Consider the following 23,884-nt stretch of genomic DNA (forward strand, 5'->3'; position numbering starts at 1 on the left):
TGGAAAGATGGGAAAACTTTTAAATCTCATGGGCCAAATACATCTTATAAAAGATGATGAGTGTTTCAAAACCCACTTCAAACACTACCACTTGTGTTTAAGGGAAGGGATATAACAAAGCTGAATAAGGAGTTTGTAAAGTTTCTGTGGCAAGGCTTAAGAGCCAGGATCTCTTGACTAGGCTTGCACATGATAGAAGTGGAGAAGTTACCAAATGTCAAATAATATAATCTAGCATGCCTATATAGACATGTGATAGATGGGATGCAAAACTTGGATCATTTTTATAACTTTTTAGTGCACTAGAATAGGCTTTTCTTGTCCCGTACAGCTTGTCAGCAATATTGCATAATTTTTTTGGCAAAATTCCATAGCTAAGCGTTCAACTTCTTGATCGTGTGGAAAATACAGCGTAGAAAATCTAAGCTATCACACTTGGTGTCTAAGTACTAGCTCCTCCGGACCCAACCACAGTTCCCAGCTGGGGAACACACACAGCACATTGTTTGAACATTGGTAGAGAAGAGGTATTAGCACCTAAGTCAGGTAATCCACCTTACAGAGCCTAAACACAAAACACTAGAAAAACCGAAACATGAATTTGCATTGCCGTCGAAACAAGAATTTCCCTATCTGTAATTAAAGGCATTTGTCTCATCACGCATATGGCGAATGAGATGAGTACAAACACCTTTCATGGACTGATTTAGTTTAGATAAGTATTTTAATAAGTATTTCACAGATTTACCAAACAATATGGAGTAGGGGGGAGGATAACTAGCGGCTTTTAAAATTTCATTACTGTGAAAAGTCCCTTATAACACAAAATACCTGCAGAACATATGTTGGAGGACTGGAAGTAGGTTAAAAGGTGGATACTAAGAGAGAGATGGCACAAATCATATTTCAAGCTCATGCATTCAGCCGTTTATGCAGTTAATCTCTCTTCAAGTCTGTTACATCCAGATAGAATAACGCAGTGTCCCAATTGTTCCATGCATCGCTCCGAGGTGTATCAATCAATATGCTCTCGCCTGAAAGTGTATGACTTTTGGAAATGTATGCAGAACTTCCTGCATGATGCATATGGAGATATGATGCCATTGACACCAATGTCTATTATATTTCACTCCCCTAAATTAGACACACAAGATGACCCCCTGGGTCTGTACTTTAGACCAATTGCTCATATAACCTTGTCAAATAGAGAAGTATGGACAGACTGGAGGCCACCAGGAGATCTTACAGAAGATCTAATGGTAAATTTGGACAGACTAAAAATATGAGCTAGCAGATACAAAGTGAGGCAAGCTTAATACGTAAGGAAGGAAAAAACCCAATGAGAGAGTGCGTCGGCTAAATTCATTGTTCTATACAGTTACAAATATGTAAACCCACAGCATTAAAGTGTTTACTATGTACATTGGTTATTTTCCCAATTAATCCCAATTTTCCCAATTAGTCTGACTGTTTAAAAAAAAATTGAGTCATCAACAATACGCAAAAGAAACCATGACTACTCTACCTTATCCAACTTTTTATCAGTGTCATATCTATCATCCTGTTATATCTTAAAGTTGCTGCATTGTGGTAACAAAATTCCCCTGTTTATTTTTAACATAACATCAGAGATGCATGAGCTCAGCCATGAAGTCAAGCTCTCTCTGCCTCCACTGTAAACTTCCTCCCTAATAGCCAATGCATCACCCCCTCTTCCAGAAGAGTCTTGTGGATGTGCCATCTCAATTGTGTGCACTGTGCATAAAAGCCAGCTGCTTTACACCCAGATGATATCCTTGTATGTTTCATTTTTATAGGTTTCTCCACCCCCACCCTTATGCTATAAGCGAACAGATAGATTAAAAATAGTTTTTTTCCACAATACACCAATGAGTTGGTATTTTACACGGATTTATTGCACAGCTGGACAAGTTAGTAATTGTTTCATTTTCAATTCTGTGAAATAATCTTAAAATTAAACCAAAAAAAAATAGTGGCAGCACTCGGCCCAGAACCAGACAATAGGTCCTTACAAAATTCGAAGAAATGGCAGCACTCCGAAAAATATGTGAAAAAATTCCAACATGTGCCAAACAGCTACATTTCGGCTCCTATGGCCTGAAGCCGAAACATAGCTGTTTGGCACATGTTGGAATAAAAGAGTACCTTTTTTCACATATTTTTGGAGTGCTGCCATTTCTTCAAATTTTAGATGTATTGTGCCCTGAATTTTTCTTTCACTTTTGTCCTGTGCATAAAATAGAAATATTTTTACATGCAACACAGTATATGGCACAGTGCAGTTCAAATACAATATGCCATTATCAAACTGGTCATTGATGGTTGTAACAGTATTCATCATATTGATGACCTATTCCGTTGCCCTGGTATTTTATTCTCAAAATATCTCTCTTCACGATTGCTATAATTTACCAAATTTGAACCATGGAGTGCTGCCCGCTTTTTACTTTATTTATCTACAAGAGGATCAAGCCAGAACCTTTGGGGGCACTGCACCCCTCCTTATTAGGAGTCCATAAGATTGTGCTGATTTTACTTCTTGTACTAGTGGATACAAATATGCATTACATAGTTGTAACCTTTCACTGGTTTAGGCTAGCCCCTTTATAAGTGTTCCATCTTACAGTAAGAAGTAAAGTGTAAAAAGTACAAATTAGCCAAAACACAGAATTATAGGTTACAAACAATGACTTGGATGTGTAGAGTACATGGAGGAGGAAGGGCACCAAAGCAAAAGCTGATTGAGTCTCCCATAAACACAAGTCATCTTATCTGTATTTAGATGCCCAGACTTTTGTCCAACATTTTTAGTTGCTTGGTTAATCACTGTAGTACAAATTGTACAAAGCAAAGCTTTAGGGATTTCAGTTATGACATACTGCAAAGAGAGTTTTATAAAGTTGTGCAATCTAATAAATGTTGACTAATGACTGTTACCAAATGAAAATGTCAGCTCTATTGTTATCATTTTTCTACAGAGAAATATCCAATTACAATCTTGTTGTACAACAATGTTCCTACTATCACCTGTGTAGTGCCACGCAAAAAAAGATTTACCTTAAAGGGGAGCTTCTGATGACAAAGCACGAACAGTGGCTGTTCTTCAAATGTGTATGCATTCGTCAATGTGTCTGTGAATGGTAGAATTATACATGGTCTTCAGTATGCTTGAGTCTGTTAACGGATGTGTGGTGACAACTATGAATACCTAGCTCCCCTGTTGAATATGTCTGGCCTTTTCCGGGAGTTCTGATCATATATATCTACATGTGCTTTAAAAACAGACTATACATTTCCTGTTCAGAAGTTTCTCACCACATGAAACTTTCTGTCAAAACCATAAAATATGCAACCCGTTAGAATGAAGACTGCTGTACATACATACAAATAGCCCTAATATATTGTAAAACATACACTGTGGCATGAAGCTGAACACATTCTAAAAATACTCAACAACAAAGTCTGAAGGAATTTTCTAGTCTTATTAATAAATTGAATGGGATTAATGACTGGTTTTCCTCTCTCAGTCCATCTCCCTATATTGTACTTACTTCTCCATGGCAGTTTCTGTCTCTCTTCTATGTGGGTCCCGCTTGCAGCCAACAGGTCCTATCGCCATATTTTTTCGCAGAGCAAATATATAAACTTTGCCGTCTGGCATCCATGTGCTGCACATCTGCCCATCCAATCCCACCTGACCAAAAAAGGTTCTCAAAGCACCTATTTTTTTAGAGTACATTAAAAAAAAACACATCCGTTTATTTACCAAAAATGAATCCAACATGGAAAAGTCCCCTGCCCACAATAATAATATTAAGCAGCATGACGATGCTACCATACCCAACCCCAGGAATATTGCATAAATAACAGCAACAAACAGACATATCACATTTATAAGCCCTCATGCACATGAACATTTCTATGTATCTGTACGCCATGCATTTGTGTGGGCTCATGTACACTGCTCTGGTTTATATTGCCCAGTGTAGGGGCTGCTTGCCTGTCACATGAGCAGAGTTACAAGCCAATGACACATACACCTGAAATAACAGACCATAGAGCTGTTATTGTTTGTGGCCTTTGCAATGTACACATTCAGGTGCAGGAGGCCTAAAACTTAAACCAAGCATAACACATATACTAAAAAAACTACCATAACATTTCTCAAAAGTGCTATGAACTTAGAAGGAATTGTCAGGGGTTTCCACTTTTTGTACAGTAAAGAAAATTATCATTGATCCCTGGCTGATTTTGTAAGTTTCCTGTTCCTTTATGTGGGTGGCACGACCAGGAAATTTAAAACAAGGCTCTTGCAGCATATAAATGAAGTCGACAACCCTGAGGTTAAAAATGTCAGTGGGGTTACAGCTCACTTCCATAATACATATAATAGACAAGTTGCATCTTTAACAGCTTATGTCATTGAAAGGGTTACCAAACCTAAAAGAGGTGGGGGTATAATAAGCTTACTTTTAGATAAGGAAGCATTTTGTATCATACAATTAAATACCAAATTTCCATTGGGTATGAATACCAGAAATGAGATGGGCTTGTATTACAAATAAAAGTCATGGTATCAACAAATATCGATAAATACACAAATTTTTGGAAAAAAATTTTGTTGGCTAGATTTTATTTTAATATTACTACTTGGAATTCTCCATCTGAACATCCCCTGAGTTTTGATCAAAGCAATTCAGCAGTGTTGTTTAAATGCATCAGTATTTAATATAACGTAATTCACAAAAATAATTTTTGTATACAATATCTCCTGTATGGTGTTTTGAGTGGAACCTGGATCTGGGGATTTTCCTTATACGGTAATAAATGTTTTTTCTCTATGCGGTCTACATGTGGTTACTCGCTAACCAAATAGTTAACACTCACCTGTGAATTCAAGTTTCCACTCAAGACCTGGTATACTGCGGGGAACCCCTCCCATTTGTGATGTCATGAGATGTATGCTATTGCCTTTAAAACTGAGCCATGTTGAATTAGAGATTATCCATGACTAAGGACGCTGCCACATCCAAAATGCATTGGTAATTAATGATGCATTTTCCTTTGAACCTGATTAAATAAACAAGATTTTATCGAGAGTACAGCCCGTTCCTCAATCAGCTGGATCATGATACTTTTGTATATGGAGAGGGCTCCATTGAACGTCTCCATACTCCCCTGTATGACCGTCCAAGGACCAGCGAACAACTGTATATATTTAAGTTAAATGTTTGTGAAGGGTTTATACAACAAGATTGCCACTAGATTGATCCGCCATCCCCAAAGTCTATGTACGTGACACAACAATGAACGGCATTAAACCTTCCTTAGCCATGACCACATAAAAGGGGGGGTCCAGCACGCTACCTGTTCACTGCCACTCATGGCAACACGAATCTGCTCACTACACTTCTGATTTTATTTGCAAAAATATAGGAACAATTATACAAAAAAATAACAATAATTTTGACCGATTTGTTGCCTATAGATTTTTCCTTATGCCAGCATGATATAGCAGCTTTCAAATTTGCTTTCAATCTATATCCCAAGGTTTTTTATGTACACTGTTCCCATGAACTGGTTATTCACTACAATAGAAATACTAACAATAAAATGCAAAGTAATTTTCTCAATGGGAAATTCCCCTTTGTATTCTAGCCAGAAAATAATCCTCACTAGGACAAATTGAGACTTTCTTAAGACGTTTATTGAGAAGTTGGGTAACCGAATATGACTAAAAGTGATTAATGACTGTTACATATAATGACACATTTAATATGCCTTGTCAAATTTAGAAGAACTGAGGTTGATAAGAGATGTGTCATTTTACACAGAGTTAGAAAAACAAAAAGCTAAATAGTTTCCCTCAAAGCCACAATGTTTCATGTTCGTAAAATAACCAAATTCACCTTACATACGGGGTAGACTATATGGGTAGAGCCGTTGGTAAGGATGAAGCCATATGGTGCGTTTTAAACGCATTGCAAAACGCATGTGTTTTTTGCATGTTACCATGCGTTTGGATGCTTTAAATCAGTTTTTCTTCATTTCTGGAAGTGTAAGTGCAACACCCCTGCCAATGCATAGGCAGGTTGGTAGTTGCGAATAGCGCCCTCTTCATGTCAGGAGCTGTAAGGGAGACTGATCACCTCTCTAGGAGGGCTCTAAGTACTGGAGAACTTAGTAATTGCAGCTGTAGCAACTGCCTGGTAAGGCAAGAGTTAACAATACCGAATGTTATTGTCCAATGATGTTTCTTGTGATACTATAAAGCAAGCTGGAAGCTGATTGGAGAGTGCAACCACCTGACTAAGGGAGTATATAAACCCCTAGTGGCCAGGAGCACTTTGTTACAGTCAGTCAGAAGAGTGAGTGACTCCATCTTGAAGTACATGTCAGCTCCAGTAAGAAGATGAGAGTGCAGCTCCTGCAGAGCTGCACCAACCATTGTCTTAATACCAGGAAACAGAAGTGTTCAGACAAGCTGACTGACACAGTAGGGCAAGTCAGAGGTCCCCAACTAGACTCAGCTCCATCTCTACCAGCCCAGCCTAAAGATATTACCAGGCTGCATGTAACTTTCCTGTGGACCATCTCTCCATGACTCTTCCAGCTTGTGAATCTGCTGCTACTGTTGCTGTTTAAAGTTGAATAAAGAACAGTAAGTTGATTTTCACAACATTGCCTCTGTCTGATCCCTGGATCAGACTGCTTAGCATCACTGGCTCCCCATACATCACCCAGGGATTCATCCTACAGACACCTCAGGGGTTGCCCTAGGGAGAAACCATTGCATCAGCCTTTCCTTCCATATTTCTTGCACACAACACCTGCTGGAGACCTGCCAGGCTCTAGGCCCAACCTCCGGTTCCAATACCAAGCACCGTGACCATAGCGTGCCCAAGGCCGCACTAGCCAGGCACTTTGGTATTATGGGCCCCGGCTGCCCCCAGGCCACAAAAAAAGGCCAGGCCCCGGTGGGGGATGCTTTGAAAATTAGAGAACAACACATAATTTCCTAAATGTCAAGGTCAGTGTGTAGTCATATATGAATATTTTCTAACATGAGCAAGTTATTGGTGATAACCTAGCACCTGGTGTTCTTTTTTCTTCATTATCTGATAAACCCTATTTACCTGGCAACCTAACATTCCAGTTTTCACTTTGCAAAAATGGTTTTCAGTTTCAAAGTGACTGAAACCCTCTGTCCAGATGAATGCCATAGGGGTGACCCTATAAGCCATATAAAGAGAAGTTGAAAGTCTGTGATTTCTAGAATATTGCAAGGTCTGTACACTTCCTACTGATTGGTGACTGTTGTAACCTGCAGAAAATGTAGTTATAACTAGTGATGAGGTGGTTGGTCAAAATTTGAGTTCTCCGGGTTCACCCGAATTTCGCCACAAAATTTAGTTTGGGACCCGGATTTCCAGGGTTCCAAAACACCATTGAAGTCAATGTGGACCCAGATTTTAACACCCAAAAATGGCTGTAAGATGGGGCTAGTAAGGACTGAAAATTTGTGGGAATAACAGTATAGTTGCCATGCCCTCAATAGGCTAGAGAAAATACTTGAAATAATAAAATAACATTAAAAAAAAAGAAATAAACAAAGAAATAATAGCAAAATAAGAAAACCCAAAGCTGCTTTGGGTGTTCAGACTCAGTTAGTCATTCTCAAAGTGGTAAAAGAAGCAATGGGGAATCATAAACCCGAACCTCCCAGTGCAGTTAAAGGCACTCTGATTGTTCAGACCCAGTTAATTGAATGCAGAATTTAAACATTTGTTCATTTGAAGTACCCCAAATATGGAATTGGGTTTTAAATGCCATTCATCTGGAATTTAATTTGAAGTCCCATTAACCTGGAATTGAATTTGAAATTCCATTTATCCAGAATTGATTTTGAAATCCCACTGATCTGGAATTGAATTTGAAATTATATGAAACCAGAATTGAAATGGAAGTCCCATTTATCTGGAATTCAATTTGAAATTCCATTAATTAATTTAATTTAAAAACACTATTCATATATTTATTAAAAGTATTTACATCATTAACTAAAACCTAATAAACAAAAATGATCTGTTTTAATATATATTTTTTTTATTAGTGATAGATTTTTGGTTACATATGTAACTGATTTTAATAAATGTATGAATTATATATTAACTATATCTATAGTGCTTTTGCTGGTCTGTGATGTCCTTGGTGTTGCAGACACACCATTACAATTATTTCAGATATATGTTTATCTGTAGCATGGAAGGTGGCAAACACATATGCATCATTTTATAGGTGTGCTGAGGTTGGTATATGTTCACTCACCCAAGCCTGCTGTGAGTAGTGATGACCCTTCACGTCCTGCCTGGCCAGGCTGCTGGTTGGGGATCTAATGTCCCCTGATCTGTTGGAAGCAGGTGATGATAAAGCTTCAGAGCTGCTATTGTGCTGTAGGAAAAGTGGGGACTTGCTGCACTTGTTTTCCTTGCAGTCTGTAGGGGACCTCCTCTTCTCCACCAACTGATGGGAACCAGTACACCATCTGTCCGGGACTTCAAATGGTGGAAATGTGGACTGTGAGGCAGGAGTCTTAGAAGCAGGCCTGCCGAAAGTAAGGTGTTTTACAGCCATTGATCTGGTGACTGCCATGTGGAAAGAGGATCCAGCACCATCTTTGCTTATAGCTGCCTATAACTAAAGAACTGGCTGATTGATTTAGATGGTTGACATTTGGCTCCTTGCTTCTTACCCTGAGATGCCCACAATGTTGTTGGGCTGTTTGGTTGGCATAATGCCTTCTCTAAGCTGAGCCAGTTGCTATACTGGTGGCGGACATCTTCTCCTGCGGTGAGGCCATGCCCTTACACATTTTTTTAATGCAACCCATTCTGTCTCTGCCCGATTTGTGTGGCTTTTTACATTTGGCTTTGTACTTTATTTCATTTTATTCTATGGATTTAAACAGCTTATGGTATTTGGACAATGATTAAAGGGGTATTCTGGGAATATGAAAGTCTGATAAAGGAATTATTATTATAATTAAACCCATAATGCTAGAAATAAATTAATATAACAAAACTCAATGTCATTAATGGCAAAACAGATAGTTTGCTTTTATGGACTTTCTAAAGTAGGCAGAGTTATCTCCAAGATGTCCACCACAGAATACAACTCCCATAAACCCTTAGTTCTTCATAACAGCTCCCCCTCTCATGCTCTGCCCCCAGTGATGATCTAAAAGCCTATCTTACTCTGTGACCATAGTAATGATGTGTGTAACTGTCATCAGTGCACACTGCATCACTGAGATTGGTCTCAGCACAACACTGGCTGTACTGGATGCTCTAAAAGAAACAGACAACAGCCAAACGTAGTGATGATCACATGACCTGCCCAGACAGGTGCAGGACATGTGATATGGAAATGTGACCAGAAGCAATCTTCTGTCCTGTGTCTCTTCCAAGGGCCAGTATTTAATATTATAGTGTATGTCAATAACATTTTCGCTAAGGAGAGAAAAATTTAAAATAACATCTAATTATATATTAGCTGATATTTAAATGACCCATATTAATATGAGTTCATTACAATATACTGTATAGTAGTTTTCTTTGAAAAGAAAAAATATTGTCACATTGAATGTCTAAGAAGAAATTCCAATGTTATCAAAAAGTCAAATGAATGGAGATTACTTGAAGAAATATATGCATGTTGTTTTTTTTCTAAAACTATGAACACACGTCAGTTATCACCAAACATGAGAATAAACACAGGTGCAAAGATAAAAGTATGTGAATGCAAACATGAAACATATATCATGTGGATTATTAAGAAGGTCTATTTATCCTTTGCTACCCAAGGTGATGTCATGTAAGTATGTATTGAACATGACTGCTAGTAATTTAATTAGCCAGTAACATTACTTTGGAATTTTTGTTGCTTAAAGGGAACCTGCCATTTCAATTAACCCACCCAAAATAAATGCTTCATAAAAACTATTAAAAAGCATTGCCCTTATCCCGAAATGGTTGATTTCCTTGGCTGTAATATTAAAAAATCAAATCAGTATGTGAACTTATATATGAGGTGAGTTCAATGATATTAATGGGGTCCTGCAATTTTACTTGCACTGCCCTGCATCCTTGTTCCTGATTGACAGGTCCCACTGCTAGGATATATTCAATATTCAACTAAAGACATGTACAACTCTGTTTACTTATTGTTAGGGGTAGAAAAGGCTTTGTCAAATGTTTTACACAGTAACTTGCTGGAGCATTAAAATAGAGATTTGTTACATCCTTGAGCACTTCATGTCATGTGACCAGGGTGATGTAATCTAAGGTCCTTTCCTTTACCCAGTAACATTTGCAAAATATACATCATGTGTGTATCTAATCACATGAAATCACACCATGTCTCAATGGAGGATGGGGAGGAGATATGTGATTTCAAGTGATCAGATCCAAACATGGGGTACACTTGGCTTCACTCTCAGCATTCAACTGTTGTCTGCAACTGAAAGTGTAACAATGTCATCATATGGCTGCTAGGGAGAGTTGTAGTAAGCAACATAGCAGGGAGGCTTGTACATTTAAAAAATAAAATAATACAAAAAGAGAAAAAAATACAATGCACATATATTTATTTGGTATGTTGAAAAACACAACAGAAAATGACTTGTCTTTTAGGCACCAGATTAATCAATAAGTCTGATGATGGATGATTAATCTGGTGCAGTATAAGACTGGTGAGTCATACTGTACACTTCCTATTGGTTTGCTGTGCCACGATGTACAGTCTAGTCCGGGGCACAGTCTGAATTTTCTGGCGCACACGCTATTTCCTGTAAGGCTTTTGTTTCTGAGGATATGCCCCTTTTACGGACAAATCAAAAAACTGCCTAAAATGGTTTAAAACCTTCAGTAAATGTAGGTCACAGCATTTCTGGTGCAAATTACCCCAGTATTCTGGCCTAGACAGATTAATACATCCTCCCAATTGAGTGGAAAATAAACACACCTTTCTTCCTCTGTCCCAAACACCATGCTCAGAGTCAGAAACATTTAGCTCCATTTACCATATAGGGAGTCCTATTGAAATGAATAAAGGCAATAATCTCTCATGTGAACTATCCCTAAGAGGATTGAAATAGTGAACCAGTGGTGCTATATCTATTTTATTAACTTCTTTGTAAAAGGGCTAGTCCAGTAACTAACTCTGTGTTATGGTTAATTAAGACAAAGTGAACCATAAGTACCTGGATGAAGTTTCACAAGTGACACAAAACAGCCACCTGCTGATCTCCGGGTAGGAGGAGCTGCTACTTCTCCTCTCACCAAACATTGGGGGAGAATTATCAGAAGTGTCTGAGAGCAAAACTGTTCAAGATGCCCATGGCAACCATTCAGAGCCCAGCCTCAATTTTATAAACAGCTGTGGGAAAATTAAAGCTGAGTTCTGATTGGTTGCCATGGGCAACTAGAATAGTTCTGCTCTCAGACACTTCTGATAAATCTCCCTTTGTTGTTTTTATGAATTGAAATTGATGGAATAAAGAAAGGACTTTTTAAATGAATTGTTGAGTGCTGCAAACAGTTTATTTTTTCATGTTTAAATAATGTGTCATGGCTATACTGTGAGACTTAAGACTAAGTTATTGGTTTAGTGCAGGTCTATTTTCTTTGCCTTTGGACAAAGAATTGAACAACAGGCTTTGTGGTTTCCTGTTTGTGGCACAAGTTTGTCAGCAATAACCCTTCAAAAATTCATATAATACAGGGCATTTAAAAATAGCCTTTACTGGTTATTTATTAAAAAAAACTTGGTTAAAAGCAAACGATACTAAAAGTATAGTAATACAAATACTTGAGGGACCTCATTCACCAATTATGTGGACAAGGCCATATAATAGATAATAATTCTATAAAACTTGTACATATGGTCTTGAATGATCCTATCCCAAAGAACAAAAATGTTTCACCCTAACCTTGAGCACATTAGGGTTGCTGTCAGCAAATTTACACACACACACACACACACACACACGTACACACACACGTACGTACACACACACACACGAGTAGTAATTGATGTAGTGGACATAACAAGACATAAATCCCAAGGACTAAGAAAGGTGCAGTATACAGAAGTCTGAGCATCATAACGAAATATGGTCCAAGGAGTCCATGTCTTCTGGCAGAACAGCAGCCTAAGTTGTGCTTATTAATAATAAGATTTATCATCATTTTTCAAGTTACAAATATATAAAACAAGGTGTAATGTCTGAAGCATAACACAATCAAAATTTTTTTTTAAATGCTCAGTAGGTACCCCATCTTCATCCATCATTGTTCACATCCTTATGACGTTGATGTTTGCAATATAATCTATATAATCTGCAACACCCCTGACAACGCAGTGTATTGTGAAATACTGCTCCTAATAGATGTAATAGGAATCAATAAGCCCTAAGTGTCTAGAGATGGTAATGCAGCTGCTTAAATATCTGCCTGAGAAGGAATGTTACTAATGATGACAAATCACATGCATTGTTATTGTGAAATTGTACATTGTTATTGCTGAAGCAGCCATCCATCTCCAGCCTGAAGCTACCTATAACAGGCTGTGAGCAACTCCTACAGAACACCATCCAACCGGCCATCAAGAAGCAGTTGATTGTTCCTGCTGGTTTTGGCCATTGCTGTGTTCCTGAATAAACAAACTAAGTTTTAAATGATTGACATCACTTGTGTAAGGCTGAGTATACCAAGGGTACCCCATTTGCCCTCAACAGTCCATTCAAAAGATCTAAAATGTGGAGGTAAGCTTTAAGATCCAAAGTGGATGTGTATTGCGTCCAAGAGATGGATATAAACTAAGAGGATGCTTTAAGACTAAGGCAGCCACAGTTTCCACTTATTGTTGCTCCTGCTACAGAGATAAAGAGAGGGGTTATGCTAACCCTAAAAAAAATAGCCTTTTCATCAATTGAAGAAATTATAGACCCTTAGGGAAGGTTCATTGTAATAATTTGTTCCATTGATAATATCATATATACTTTGGTAACGGTTTATGGTCCCAACTCAAACCAAATCAAATTTTATCGGGCTCTGTTTGAAAAGGTGGGTGCATGCAAACAGGGATCTGTGCTAATTATGGGGGATTTCAACATGAGTATGTGCTCAGCTATGGATACTTCTAATAACCCACAGGGGGACTTAGCCTCTGACTTATTTAAGTTAGCACACAAGGAAGAACTCCTTGATGTCTGGAGACTTCACCATCCACAAGAGAAAGACTTCACCCTCTTTTCCCACCTGCACATAATGTACTCACGCATAGACTTATTCTTAGCTGTAGATCAGCTGTTATATATATGTTATATAATAGAATACGCTCTTCAAAAATAGACACTATCAGCTGGTCAGACCATGCACCTATCCATATAGTTATAGGAGAGCAATATGATAGACCTAGCTCGTCATACTGGCAATTGAATAATTACTTATTACATCTTTCCCAATTCAAAGATGATACTGCATCTACTTTAATACATTTTTTTACTGAAAACAATAAAGATAATATAACACCGGAATATTATCGTGTGCACATGAAATGAAAATAAGAGGACACTTTTGGAGCATAGCGACAGCCTACAAGAAAATTAGTGAGGAAAAAAGACTACACATCACGTTTGGACTTTCTCTTTTGCATGCCCTTAACAAAGACAAGGTTTGCGCTTATAGAACAGAAATGATTACTCATTTACAGCACCAGCTAAAAGAGTTCGAGGCTAACAAGTTTGAAAGGGCAATGCATAAGATGAAAGTATATCACTACGCTTTGGGAAATAAGGCAATAAGGTGCTTGCTGCACAGCTTAAAAAGTCAGCTATTTGATATCCGACAAAAAAGGAAAGGTATTTGACCAGCAAAAAATGGCAGAAATTATGGCGGACTATTACGCCAGATTTTATAATTTAAAGGATGTCCTGGAGGTGACCCAGCTTTCTCATCCATATACTGAGAAGTTCTTAGAAGGGGTTAACCTGCCTGCATTGACACAGAAACAATCTGAGTCCATTTCCTCATTAATTTCTGAGTCTGAAATTGCTGGAGCAATTAAAGCCTTAAAAAGGAATAAAGCTCCTGGGCCGGACGGGCTTACTAATGATTATTAGAAGGAATATGCATCCAGTCTAATCTCCCATATAGTTAAAGTATTTAATTCTATCCAAACAACTGGTGTTATCCCTAAAGAGATGCTTATGGGGTCCATTACTTTACCAAAATCGGGTAAAGAGCCAGACCAGGGTGGCCCTCCTCCTGATGGGCCTCATAAACCGAGATCAGGTGGGCTTCGTCAGAGAGAAGGGCTCTTCGGATGCAAAGAGTCCATTCAACAACTTAGTTGATTAAGTGGAGCTGACTCAACCGCCTTCTCTGCTTCTTTCTTTGGATGGAGAGAAGGCGTTCGATTGAGTTCATTGGGGCTATCTTGAAGAAATAGTGAAAAAAATTGGCTTCATGAAAGAAACTAGGAGAGGATTGCTGGCATTATATACTTACTCTACCATCTGCCTAGGTCTCAATTGCTGGATGCTCTTCTAAGCCCTTTAACATAACTAACGGAACTCGACAAGGGTGCCCTTTATTGCCTTTAATTTTCACATTAGTTATGGAACCCTTAGTGGAAGCGATTCGGATATTGGCAGACATTTCTAGCATTAAAGTGGGCTCAGTAGATCATAAAATTGGCTTATTTGCCAATGTCGTGATCATTGCAGTGACAAGTCCGAGGTTTTCCTTAGATGCTGTTACAAAAATACTTTACAGGGTCAGTAATATATCATATTATAAACTAAATGCAGGGAAGACGCTAATTTTAGCAATGAATATCCAGGAACAAGAAGAGGAACAACTTAAACTACTGTTCCCCTTTAAATGGAACTGACAAGAAGGGTTAATTCCAATTACATTATGGAAAAATTGGTAGCAGAGGGAGAGATTAAGGGGGAACGATTTAATAATAACTGGAAACTATGGCTTAAGTATGTATATTATAAGTCCACTATTCAAAACGATATAGATAAACATTGAAAGTGAGAACTCCCCCCAGTGGGAGAGGATTACAGCTACTATCCCCTTAAACTGTTCTGTAATGATAAAAAGTCTATTGTTATGCCTGGAAAATTGTTGTGGTTGGTTTTATGTAAATTTGGGTTTATAAAAATTTATCTCACGCATTCTTGTAATATGAAAAAATGTGAAGCCATCTTATGGGCATATACATGTGATGTATAATATACAGCTGCATTGTTTTTGGTGAAATGGCTTCAATAAAGTTTATTTAAAAAATTAAATGAAAAAAAAGAACGATTATGACTAGATATACTGTAAAAAATAATATTTTTTCATTTTTTGTCAAAAAAATACATGTTTAATTTTTTTCACATGTAACAAATTCAAATACTTCAAACATTTTATAAGCAGACATTCAGTGTCTGAAAATGCTATGTAATAAAAGAAAATCCTTGGTGGACTATACTAAACTGGTGACGAAGGTGGCTAAATTTATTGCGGCAGAACTGACTATGTCATTACAAGCCACAGTAAACTACAGGGGTTGCAAGACCAGGTCAGCAGGTAGATTGACTGAAATGGAAATGGTGACAGTTGAGGACCAAAATGCAGAGTCACATGATAAGCTACGTGAGTCTGAGTGATTAATTGCAGGCCTCCAAGACAAGGTTGATGACCTCGAAAATAGGTCTAGGAGGAAAATTTTTTGCTCCTGGTGGGGCTCCCAGAGTCCATACCATCTGTGGACTTGCAACATCTATGCGAGGTGGAACTCCCAAAGACACTAGGGTTAATCTTCCCAAATAAAGTGCAAAGTGCTCTTAGAATCGGCCCTGTAGCTTCTACCTCAGAGGGCCCACTAACAACGCAGCGCCCTAGGCCACGACAGGTAATAGTTAAGTACCTGGACATTATTGACAAAAGAAGCCATTTTACAGAGATATTGCAACCACAGAGACCCCCTGCTGATGTGAGGAAGTAAAATATTACTTCTTGGCGATTACTCAGCTTAGTAAAACGAAAAGAATTTACTATGATCTGCACAGCCCTGTTGAAAGCCAACATGAGATTTCAACTGGATTATCTGGCTATTGTCAGAATTTGGAGTCCGGATGGTACCATGACAACCCTACACTTATCACAAGTATCGGAGGAATTGCTGGCAGAGATTCAAAACCAATATGGCAAACAGTCATATACGTGATCTTCATGCCATGGATCAACTTCATCTGCTCCTGATCGCGATAACTGGAGAGCATCCCCATCAAGGAGGTCTGACTGGTTTTCTTCCAGCCCCCAGCCACAACGGGAACCATCAAATCGTCAGACAGTGGAAGACCATGTATCACTGGAAGAAAATGATTAGTAACTACGTGGGGTAAGATACACACGGGGACATGAATCTACCTTGATGATCCTGACCCAAGGTGATGGGACACACAAGACCCTACTGCTCAGCTATATTTCAAGGGACACTTGAAACCAACACACCGTTGACTCCACTTGCTACAAGTGGGCAGATTTATACCCAACGCCTTAGGGGATGGGGGACTGGACACGTATCTTGAGCCCCGAAGAGGAGGTACGAGCCTCTATTACCAAAAAAAAGGAAGTCCTATTAACAGGTTTATGAGCCGCACTTTTGGGCCCCCGATCTCTACTCCACTGCAATGGAGTGACTATTTGAATTCCCAGAAGTTGCCTTATAATGCATGTTTGTTGTTATTTGATAAATTTCTAATTATTAGGTGCTGTTGTGAACATGCAGGGTGGAGGTGTAGGGGTGGAGGGGTTTGCCAAGAGGGGCGAGGGAAAACCCAGCAAGACGGATCAAAAATGTTACTTGCACTTTAATATGTGGTAACTTGAAACGTAAAATGTGTAAAATCGCCTCATAAGGGGAACATGGTCTTATGTCACTTAAAAAGACTTAAGGCCAACATAGCCATGCTGGAGGAAACCCACCTACCAGCAGCGGATTTCTTCCAAATGCATAAATCTTAGTTAGGGGCAGTAAATGGCTCCACCGGAGCAGAAAGTAAGGCAGGTGTCAGGTTCGCTAGGGAGAATGCTGGGACTTCTGGTTCTTCTGCTGGTGCCAACAGCGTTCTCGGACCACCAGCGCGTATCGTGCGTATCCGCGCAAACTCCACCTCTCGTCCCGGACAACGGCTGCTAAGATCTCGCGCTGTCTAGAAGTTGTGTTCAGAACTGCTGGGACTTGTGGTACCTCTGCATGGTGCCTGGTTGTTCTGCACCCTGAGGGGTTAATTCCCAGAAGTTGTCCAGCTCCTATCAGGTTCTGGAGGTGGAGTTCTGGCTGCATAAATTGCAGCTTCACTAATCTCCTGTGCCAGTGTTTGAAATCCCTTCATCACTCGCTCGCTGCATTAGGTTGACTTGCTCTGTATCTATATCGTTGTGACCTCGGCTAGTTTTTGACATTGACTCTTTGCTTACTGATTTTGCTCTTGACGTACCCTCTCGTTGTGACTCCGGCTAGTTTACCATTCTTTTGTGTTTTATGTTTGTCAGTCTGTTGTGTTTCCCTTCCCACACTTATCCAGTGTATTTCGAGTCTTCAAGTAGTCGCCCCATGGTTTAGTGTGGGGGGGCTATAGGAAGGGACAGAGTTTGGGACAAGCTCAGGGCACACTATCCCCTGTCTTCTGTGTTACCCAACCCTAACAGCAGGGGTACTGACCCTAATACATAAAAAAATTGTCTTGTAAACTGTTAGAGAACCAATGTGACACGGAGGGCCAACTATCCCACATTGTTGTACACAACCAGGGAAAAGATCTAAACATTTATAATGTATATGCTCCCAACACGGGCCAACAACCTTTTTTTTTTATGCACTAGCCACAAGGTTTCTCCAGGATGCTAGAATAGATAAACTTTTAGGGGGAGATTTGAACTCAGTCCACTTGCCATCAGAGGATAGGGGGGATAATAGAAAGGATAAAATGTTACATGACTTCTTCCCCCAAGCAAGTCTTAAGGATATGTGGCAATACCTATACCCCCAAGAGAGAATTTACACACTTCTCCCACCCAGACGACTCCTGGTCAAAAATAGATTATTTATGTCTAATGGACTCATTAGTGACAAGGGTGCAGGAAGCATGTATAGAAGACTTGATAATATCGGACCACTCACTGGTTAGTCTTAATCTCATAGATTTGCACCCCAAGTGGCCAGACTGGCTATGGCAATTCCTGACCTTTCAACTAATAGACAACAGTTTTGGAGAACTCATGAGGGGATGGTGGTTAGAGATTCTGGCGACTAATGGAAATCACATGAATGAACCCCATCTTTTTTGGGTAGCAGCCAAGGTGACAATTCAGGACAAACTGATGGCTCATGTAGGTATCCTTAGAAAAAACACAAAGTGCCAGTTTAAAATAGCTAGTGACTTAGTGCGCCAGACATATCTGCCCTATTTGTCATCACCTACGCCCCATGCAAAGGAAACCTGGCTACAAGCTAATCTGACTTTGATACCTGGTGCCTGCCCTGGTCACCCTCGACGTGGAAAAATCATTGGACAACCTGCATTGAGGGTGGGTAGGAACGGTACTAGACAGAATGGGGTTCAAGGGCGCCTTTAAAACTTACCTGGAAATGATATACCTGGATCCTAGGGCTAGAATTAATACCTTCTTGTCTGCCATTTTCCAATTTAGAAGGTAACGAGACAGAGGTGTCCATTGTTGGCGTTCCTTTTTAACCTCGCCCTGGAACCCTTGTCTCGTCTCCTGGAGGGGGAGATGTTTTCCGGGGGATAGCTTTAGGTTCACATCAGCTGCATTCGCTGATGATATAATCCTCCTCATGTCTAACCCGGAGAGAGACTTAGCCAAAACCATCGAGGTCCTGAAATATTTTGGATCTTTCTCAGACTTCCGCCTTAACATTGCAAAATGTGCAGTATTATTTCTGGGGAAAGGACCTTTCCCACAGGAATCTTCCAACGCACTTCAGGGAATACCAATAGCATGTACGGCCCTGACTTGCCTTGGTATTAAAATAGGAAGAACACAGGAGTCCATATATATATTATCCTCCACTTTTCTCGAAAAATATTGGCAGAACTGACTTGCCACTCTCCCTTTTGAGGCGCAGTCATCTTATTCAGATGATGAGTGTGTCGAAAATACTATATCCAATGCAGACTGTCCCATTACTTTTATGTCATGTGGATGTGATGAAACTTAACACTGCATTCTCACATTTCCTGTGGCACATAAAACGACCTAGGATCAAAAGGGAAAAATTGATCATGACAAAAGAAATGGGGGGTGTGGAACTACCATGCCTATGAACATATAACCTGGCTTGTATGGCCAGACATATATTTGACTGGACCCATAAGACTAACTCAGACTATGAGTTAGAAGAGACATTTTGTAACCCTCACAGTCCAGCAGCACTACTACACTCACCATTACCACAATTGCCACGCAACCTAAAAAGTTCTATTATGTGTAAAGATACTATAGCAACCTGGAGAATCCTCAGAAAAAGGTTTGGTCTTTCTTTTACAATTTCGAAACATCTTCTGCTTTGGGCCAACCCGGCTTTCCCCCAAGGTCTTAGTAATAGATTGTTCCATAAATGGAAATAAAAAGATATTGTAAAGGTGGGGAAGCTCCTACATGGTTCTGAACCCCGCTGGTTGACAATGGAAGAGCTTGCCCAACAATTGAATCTGGGCACTGACCAATTTATGCAATATGTGCAGGTGAGGGACATAGTCGTGACGAAACTACGAGATGTAAGCAAGGAGGTACCCAACAACCCACATGATTTCCAAATTTTGGGAGGCATAGCATGTCCTAACATATCATCTTACTGTATGAGACTTAGAAATATGATGACTGAATAAGTGGAAGGAACAGCATTCAACTCCTGGGCTAGTCACATCCCAACCACAGATATAGGGAAAAAAATAGTGAAGGGAAGGCAAAAGTGGTGTTGAATGAAACATGAGACACACATTTCCCCATTATTCAGTTTATTCCCCAATTACTTCATGTCATCAGTCTTGTAACCACCCGCTGCATATTGAGAATGTGGCTAGAACCCACGCTTCCATCCATGCAACATATTATAGAGCAGATGAAACACCTTCTGCTTTTAGAAGCACTAGAGACTGAAAGGAGCAAAAATGTGAAGACAAAAAATTCTTCAGTAGATGGAGGAAATGTGTTGTTGTTTATTTAAGTGCAGGGGAAATCGTCACACTGATGCAACCCTTCACCCTCACCCAGTGGTACCTTTTGGAAAATTTGAGAGTGCCATGAGCCCAGACGGATTCAGTATGCAACACGCCTTATTCTTTGCACTCCTCTCTGCTCTGTAAACCATCTGTAAGAATCAGCACCATGTTGAAAATTTTGTCAGTAAGTTTTGTTTTTAATGTTGAAGGGGACAATGTATTCCCACCTTTGTTAAATGTTCTTTTTTTTTGTGAAAAATGAAAAACCTAATAAAAATTTTATTTAAAAAAAAAAAAAAAGGAGTCAACTTGCTTCTGTAATTCAGGATTGCACAGTGGTACACTTCCAGACACCCATTGTGCAAAAAATTTACAAAATAAGCTTGAAGTCCATCTGTAATCTATTACAATGCTAGAGATTGCATCAAAGGCAGAAGTGTTTTCATGCGACCATTTTCTTTTGTGCTGGATCACCTTTGGACAGCATAGTTTTTTCCACATGTTGAGTTGCAATACCATAAATGGTTTATTATTGGATCAATCCACTCAGCTAGTTTGTTCCTAGCAGGTTGTCCTCAGGCTGTCAGACAAGTTTTTATTTTCCAACACTTTGGGCTATGTGCCAGATGTCAAATTCATGGGTAATAACTTCGTATTCTTCACAAAGAATAAAAAGAATTTACACATGTCTGTCAATGGATATTTGGTTGACTTTTAGATTGTTTTTCCATGAAATTTTGTACTTCAAGTTAGTGGGAAATTTTGGTTGATATATTTTGAACTTATTTATGAAAAAAAGGTGAATTTGGTAAACATGTTGAAAAAAATTAGCTATTTTCAAACTACAAAATGTTCTGTTTTTCAAACTGATAGTCTCACTACCCAAATTAGTAAATAACTAACATTTACCATATTTCAGCTTTGCGTTGGCGTCATTTTAGAAGTGTACTTTTGTTTTAATATGATGCTAGGAAGATCACAAATCAAACAGCATTCTCTCAAATTTTTAAGAAAATTTTAGAATAAATTATTTTAGGGACCATTTCATTTCTATAGGAGTTTTGGAAGTTCTGTTAATAGAACCCCCCCCCCACACACACACACACACACACACACACACATTTCACCCCGTTCTATTAACTTCACCCCTCAAAATATTCAAAACAGCACATAGGAAGTTTGTTAACCCTTTATGTATTTTACAGAAATTCAAGGAAATTAATTTTTTATTTGGAATTAACTAATATTTATCATTAATACATTCATTTAGCTGCAAAATGTACCCACATTAACTGAATAAAAGTAGAAAATGCATCTAGGAATATATTGTGCAGTTTTTTCCAGGTAAGAAGACACCCCACATTTGGATGTAACCTGCTGTCAGAGCACATGGCGAAGCGCGGAAGAGAAGAAGCACCATTGAGCTTTTGTAGGCCAGAATAGTTTTCAGGAGCTATGACGTGTTTGTGGAGCCCCTGAGGCCATGTTCACACGTGGCATTTTGGTGTCAAAGTTGTCGACCCTCTGGACCACCGCGGGAGATGGTGCTAGCCGACACCTGGGACCGGAGTCTAAGTGGCACCTGGTCTTCACCAGAGCCTGCCACAAAGCGGGATGGTCTTGCTGCTGCGGGTAGCGACCAGGTCGTTCCACAGGTGCGACTAGCCCGCATCCAAGGTAGGAATGCAGGACACAGTCTGAGCACTCACAATGGAACTCACAGCAGGAACACGGGTGCAGGAACACGGAACAGGAACACGGAACAGGAACACGGGAACAGACTGGAACATGGGAACATAGGAACACAGGAGCAGGAACTGGAATTCAGGAACACTGGTACACAGGGCTTTCACTGACAAGTATGGCTTGAAGATCTGGCAGGGAATGATGGAAGCCGCCGGATTAAATAGCAGACCCGGAAGTGGCCAGCGCCAATCACCTGTGCACTGGGCTTTTAAATCTCCGAGTGCATCCTCTCTGAGATTTTTTAATCGCCTAGAGAGAGGAGACGCGCGTGGGGTCTAGGCCGGACGGGACCGGGAGCATGGAGAGGTTAGTTCGGAGAGGGGCCCAGGGCAGCGCCACAGAGAGGGACACCCGTGACATTGCAATTTGAAATGCAATCCAAAGGCTCCACCTGCGATCGCATGTTCAAGTAAGAATGCATTTCCTTTGCGTTCAGTTAACGTGTTGGAAACACAATGGGGCACATTTACTTACCCGATCCCTGCGCGATCCTCGAGGCATGTTGTCCAACGAGGATGAAGTCTGCCGCGATTCACTAAGATCGTGCGCCCGAGATCCTGCATGTGTCGCTTCCTCGCTCAGGTCCAGCGGAGTTCACCTTTTTCTTACAGGTGTACGTGAGTGCATTTCTTGCAACAATTTGAATTTTAAATCCCACGCTTAGTCCAAATCAGTTGTCCGACGGCCATGCCCCCGATTTCTGTCGCATGAAAGCCGGCGCTGATGCGGCAAAATCCGATTGTGTGCGCCAAAAACCCTTTCTAAATGCGGCGCACATTGGACCCTTAGTAAATGAGCCTCAATGTTACTAAAATATGTGATGTGATGTGATGTGAGGGGAGCCTTTGGATTGTGTTTCCAAACGCAAATAAAGTGCCACGTGTGAACCCTTATCCTAGAGAATTTCTAAACTGATTTTATCATGTGGTATAGGGGGAATTTTAACCTCTTCAACCCCTTACCGGCATTGAAGGTAGTACTACGTCAAGGGAGGCAGAGGCGTACTAAGCTACAGGTGTCGGCTGTATATAATAGTCGATACCCGCCGTTGACAACCCCTTACACGCCGCAGTCATGCCAGCGTGTGACTGTGGCATGTAAGGGCCAGATGTAATAAGATGTATTAAGTAAAACACTTAATAAAAATAATGAATTACATAAAGTGAAAGTCCCCTAAATACCAACATGAAAAAACAAAATCATGAAAAAACCCCACATATTTTGTGTTGCGGTATCCATAACAATTTGTACAATAAATCATTAACATTATTGGACTCGCTCGATGAACCCTGTAAAAGCAAAACCGAAAAATTTGCCAAGAATTTTCATTTTTCATAAAATCCCTTTACAAAAATGTTCCAAAAAGTGATCAAAAAAGGTACCACAGAAAAGGACAACTCAACACATAAAAAATAAGCCCTAAACCAGCTCTGTCAACCAAAAAATATAAGTTTTTCTTCAGTAAAGTTAAAATATTTTCAAAAAACTATATAAATGAGGTATCAGCGTAATTTTAGTAATCTATAGAATAAAGATAATATGTTATTTTTTTGGTACAGTGTACGGCCGCCAAAAAATACAAAAGAAAGGAAACCAGAATTGTCGATTTTCTTTTTCTACATACATTCAAGAGTTAATAAAACAAGCTAATGACCAACTAAAGCTTAGTATTTGTACTAAGCCCTTATTTGCCGAAAAAGTAAAGATTGTACAGCCAATAAAAAGTGACAATGCATAATCTGCTCTGAATGGCGCAGCTTCCCTTTAATGCTCTAGTGTGTGCCCATACAGCAGTTTACCAGCACA

General features: G+C 39.6%; 1 protein-coding gene across 3 annotated transcripts in view; it reads right to left on the reverse strand.

Moving 5' to 3' along the window:
• JAK3 (Janus kinase 3) overlaps positions 1–23,884 on the reverse strand; it is a 156,343-nt gene that overhangs the window by 106,913 nt on the left and 25,546 nt on the right. The window contains exon 1 of one of the 3 annotated variants that reach the window (XM_072156824.1): positions 3,079–3,193. The exons of the other annotated variants lie outside the window; for them this stretch is intronic. The gene's annotated coding sequence lies outside the window, so the exon portion shown is untranslated. Of the gene's footprint in view, positions 1–3,078; positions 3,194–23,884 lie in introns of those variants that run through there. 3 annotated transcript variants of the gene reach the window in all.

This window comes from Engystomops pustulosus, chromosome 1 (genome assembly GCF_040894005.1).
Source record: "Engystomops pustulosus chromosome 1, aEngPut4.maternal, whole genome shotgun sequence".
NCBI lineage: Eukaryota > Metazoa > Chordata > Amphibia > Anura > Leptodactylidae > Engystomops > Engystomops pustulosus.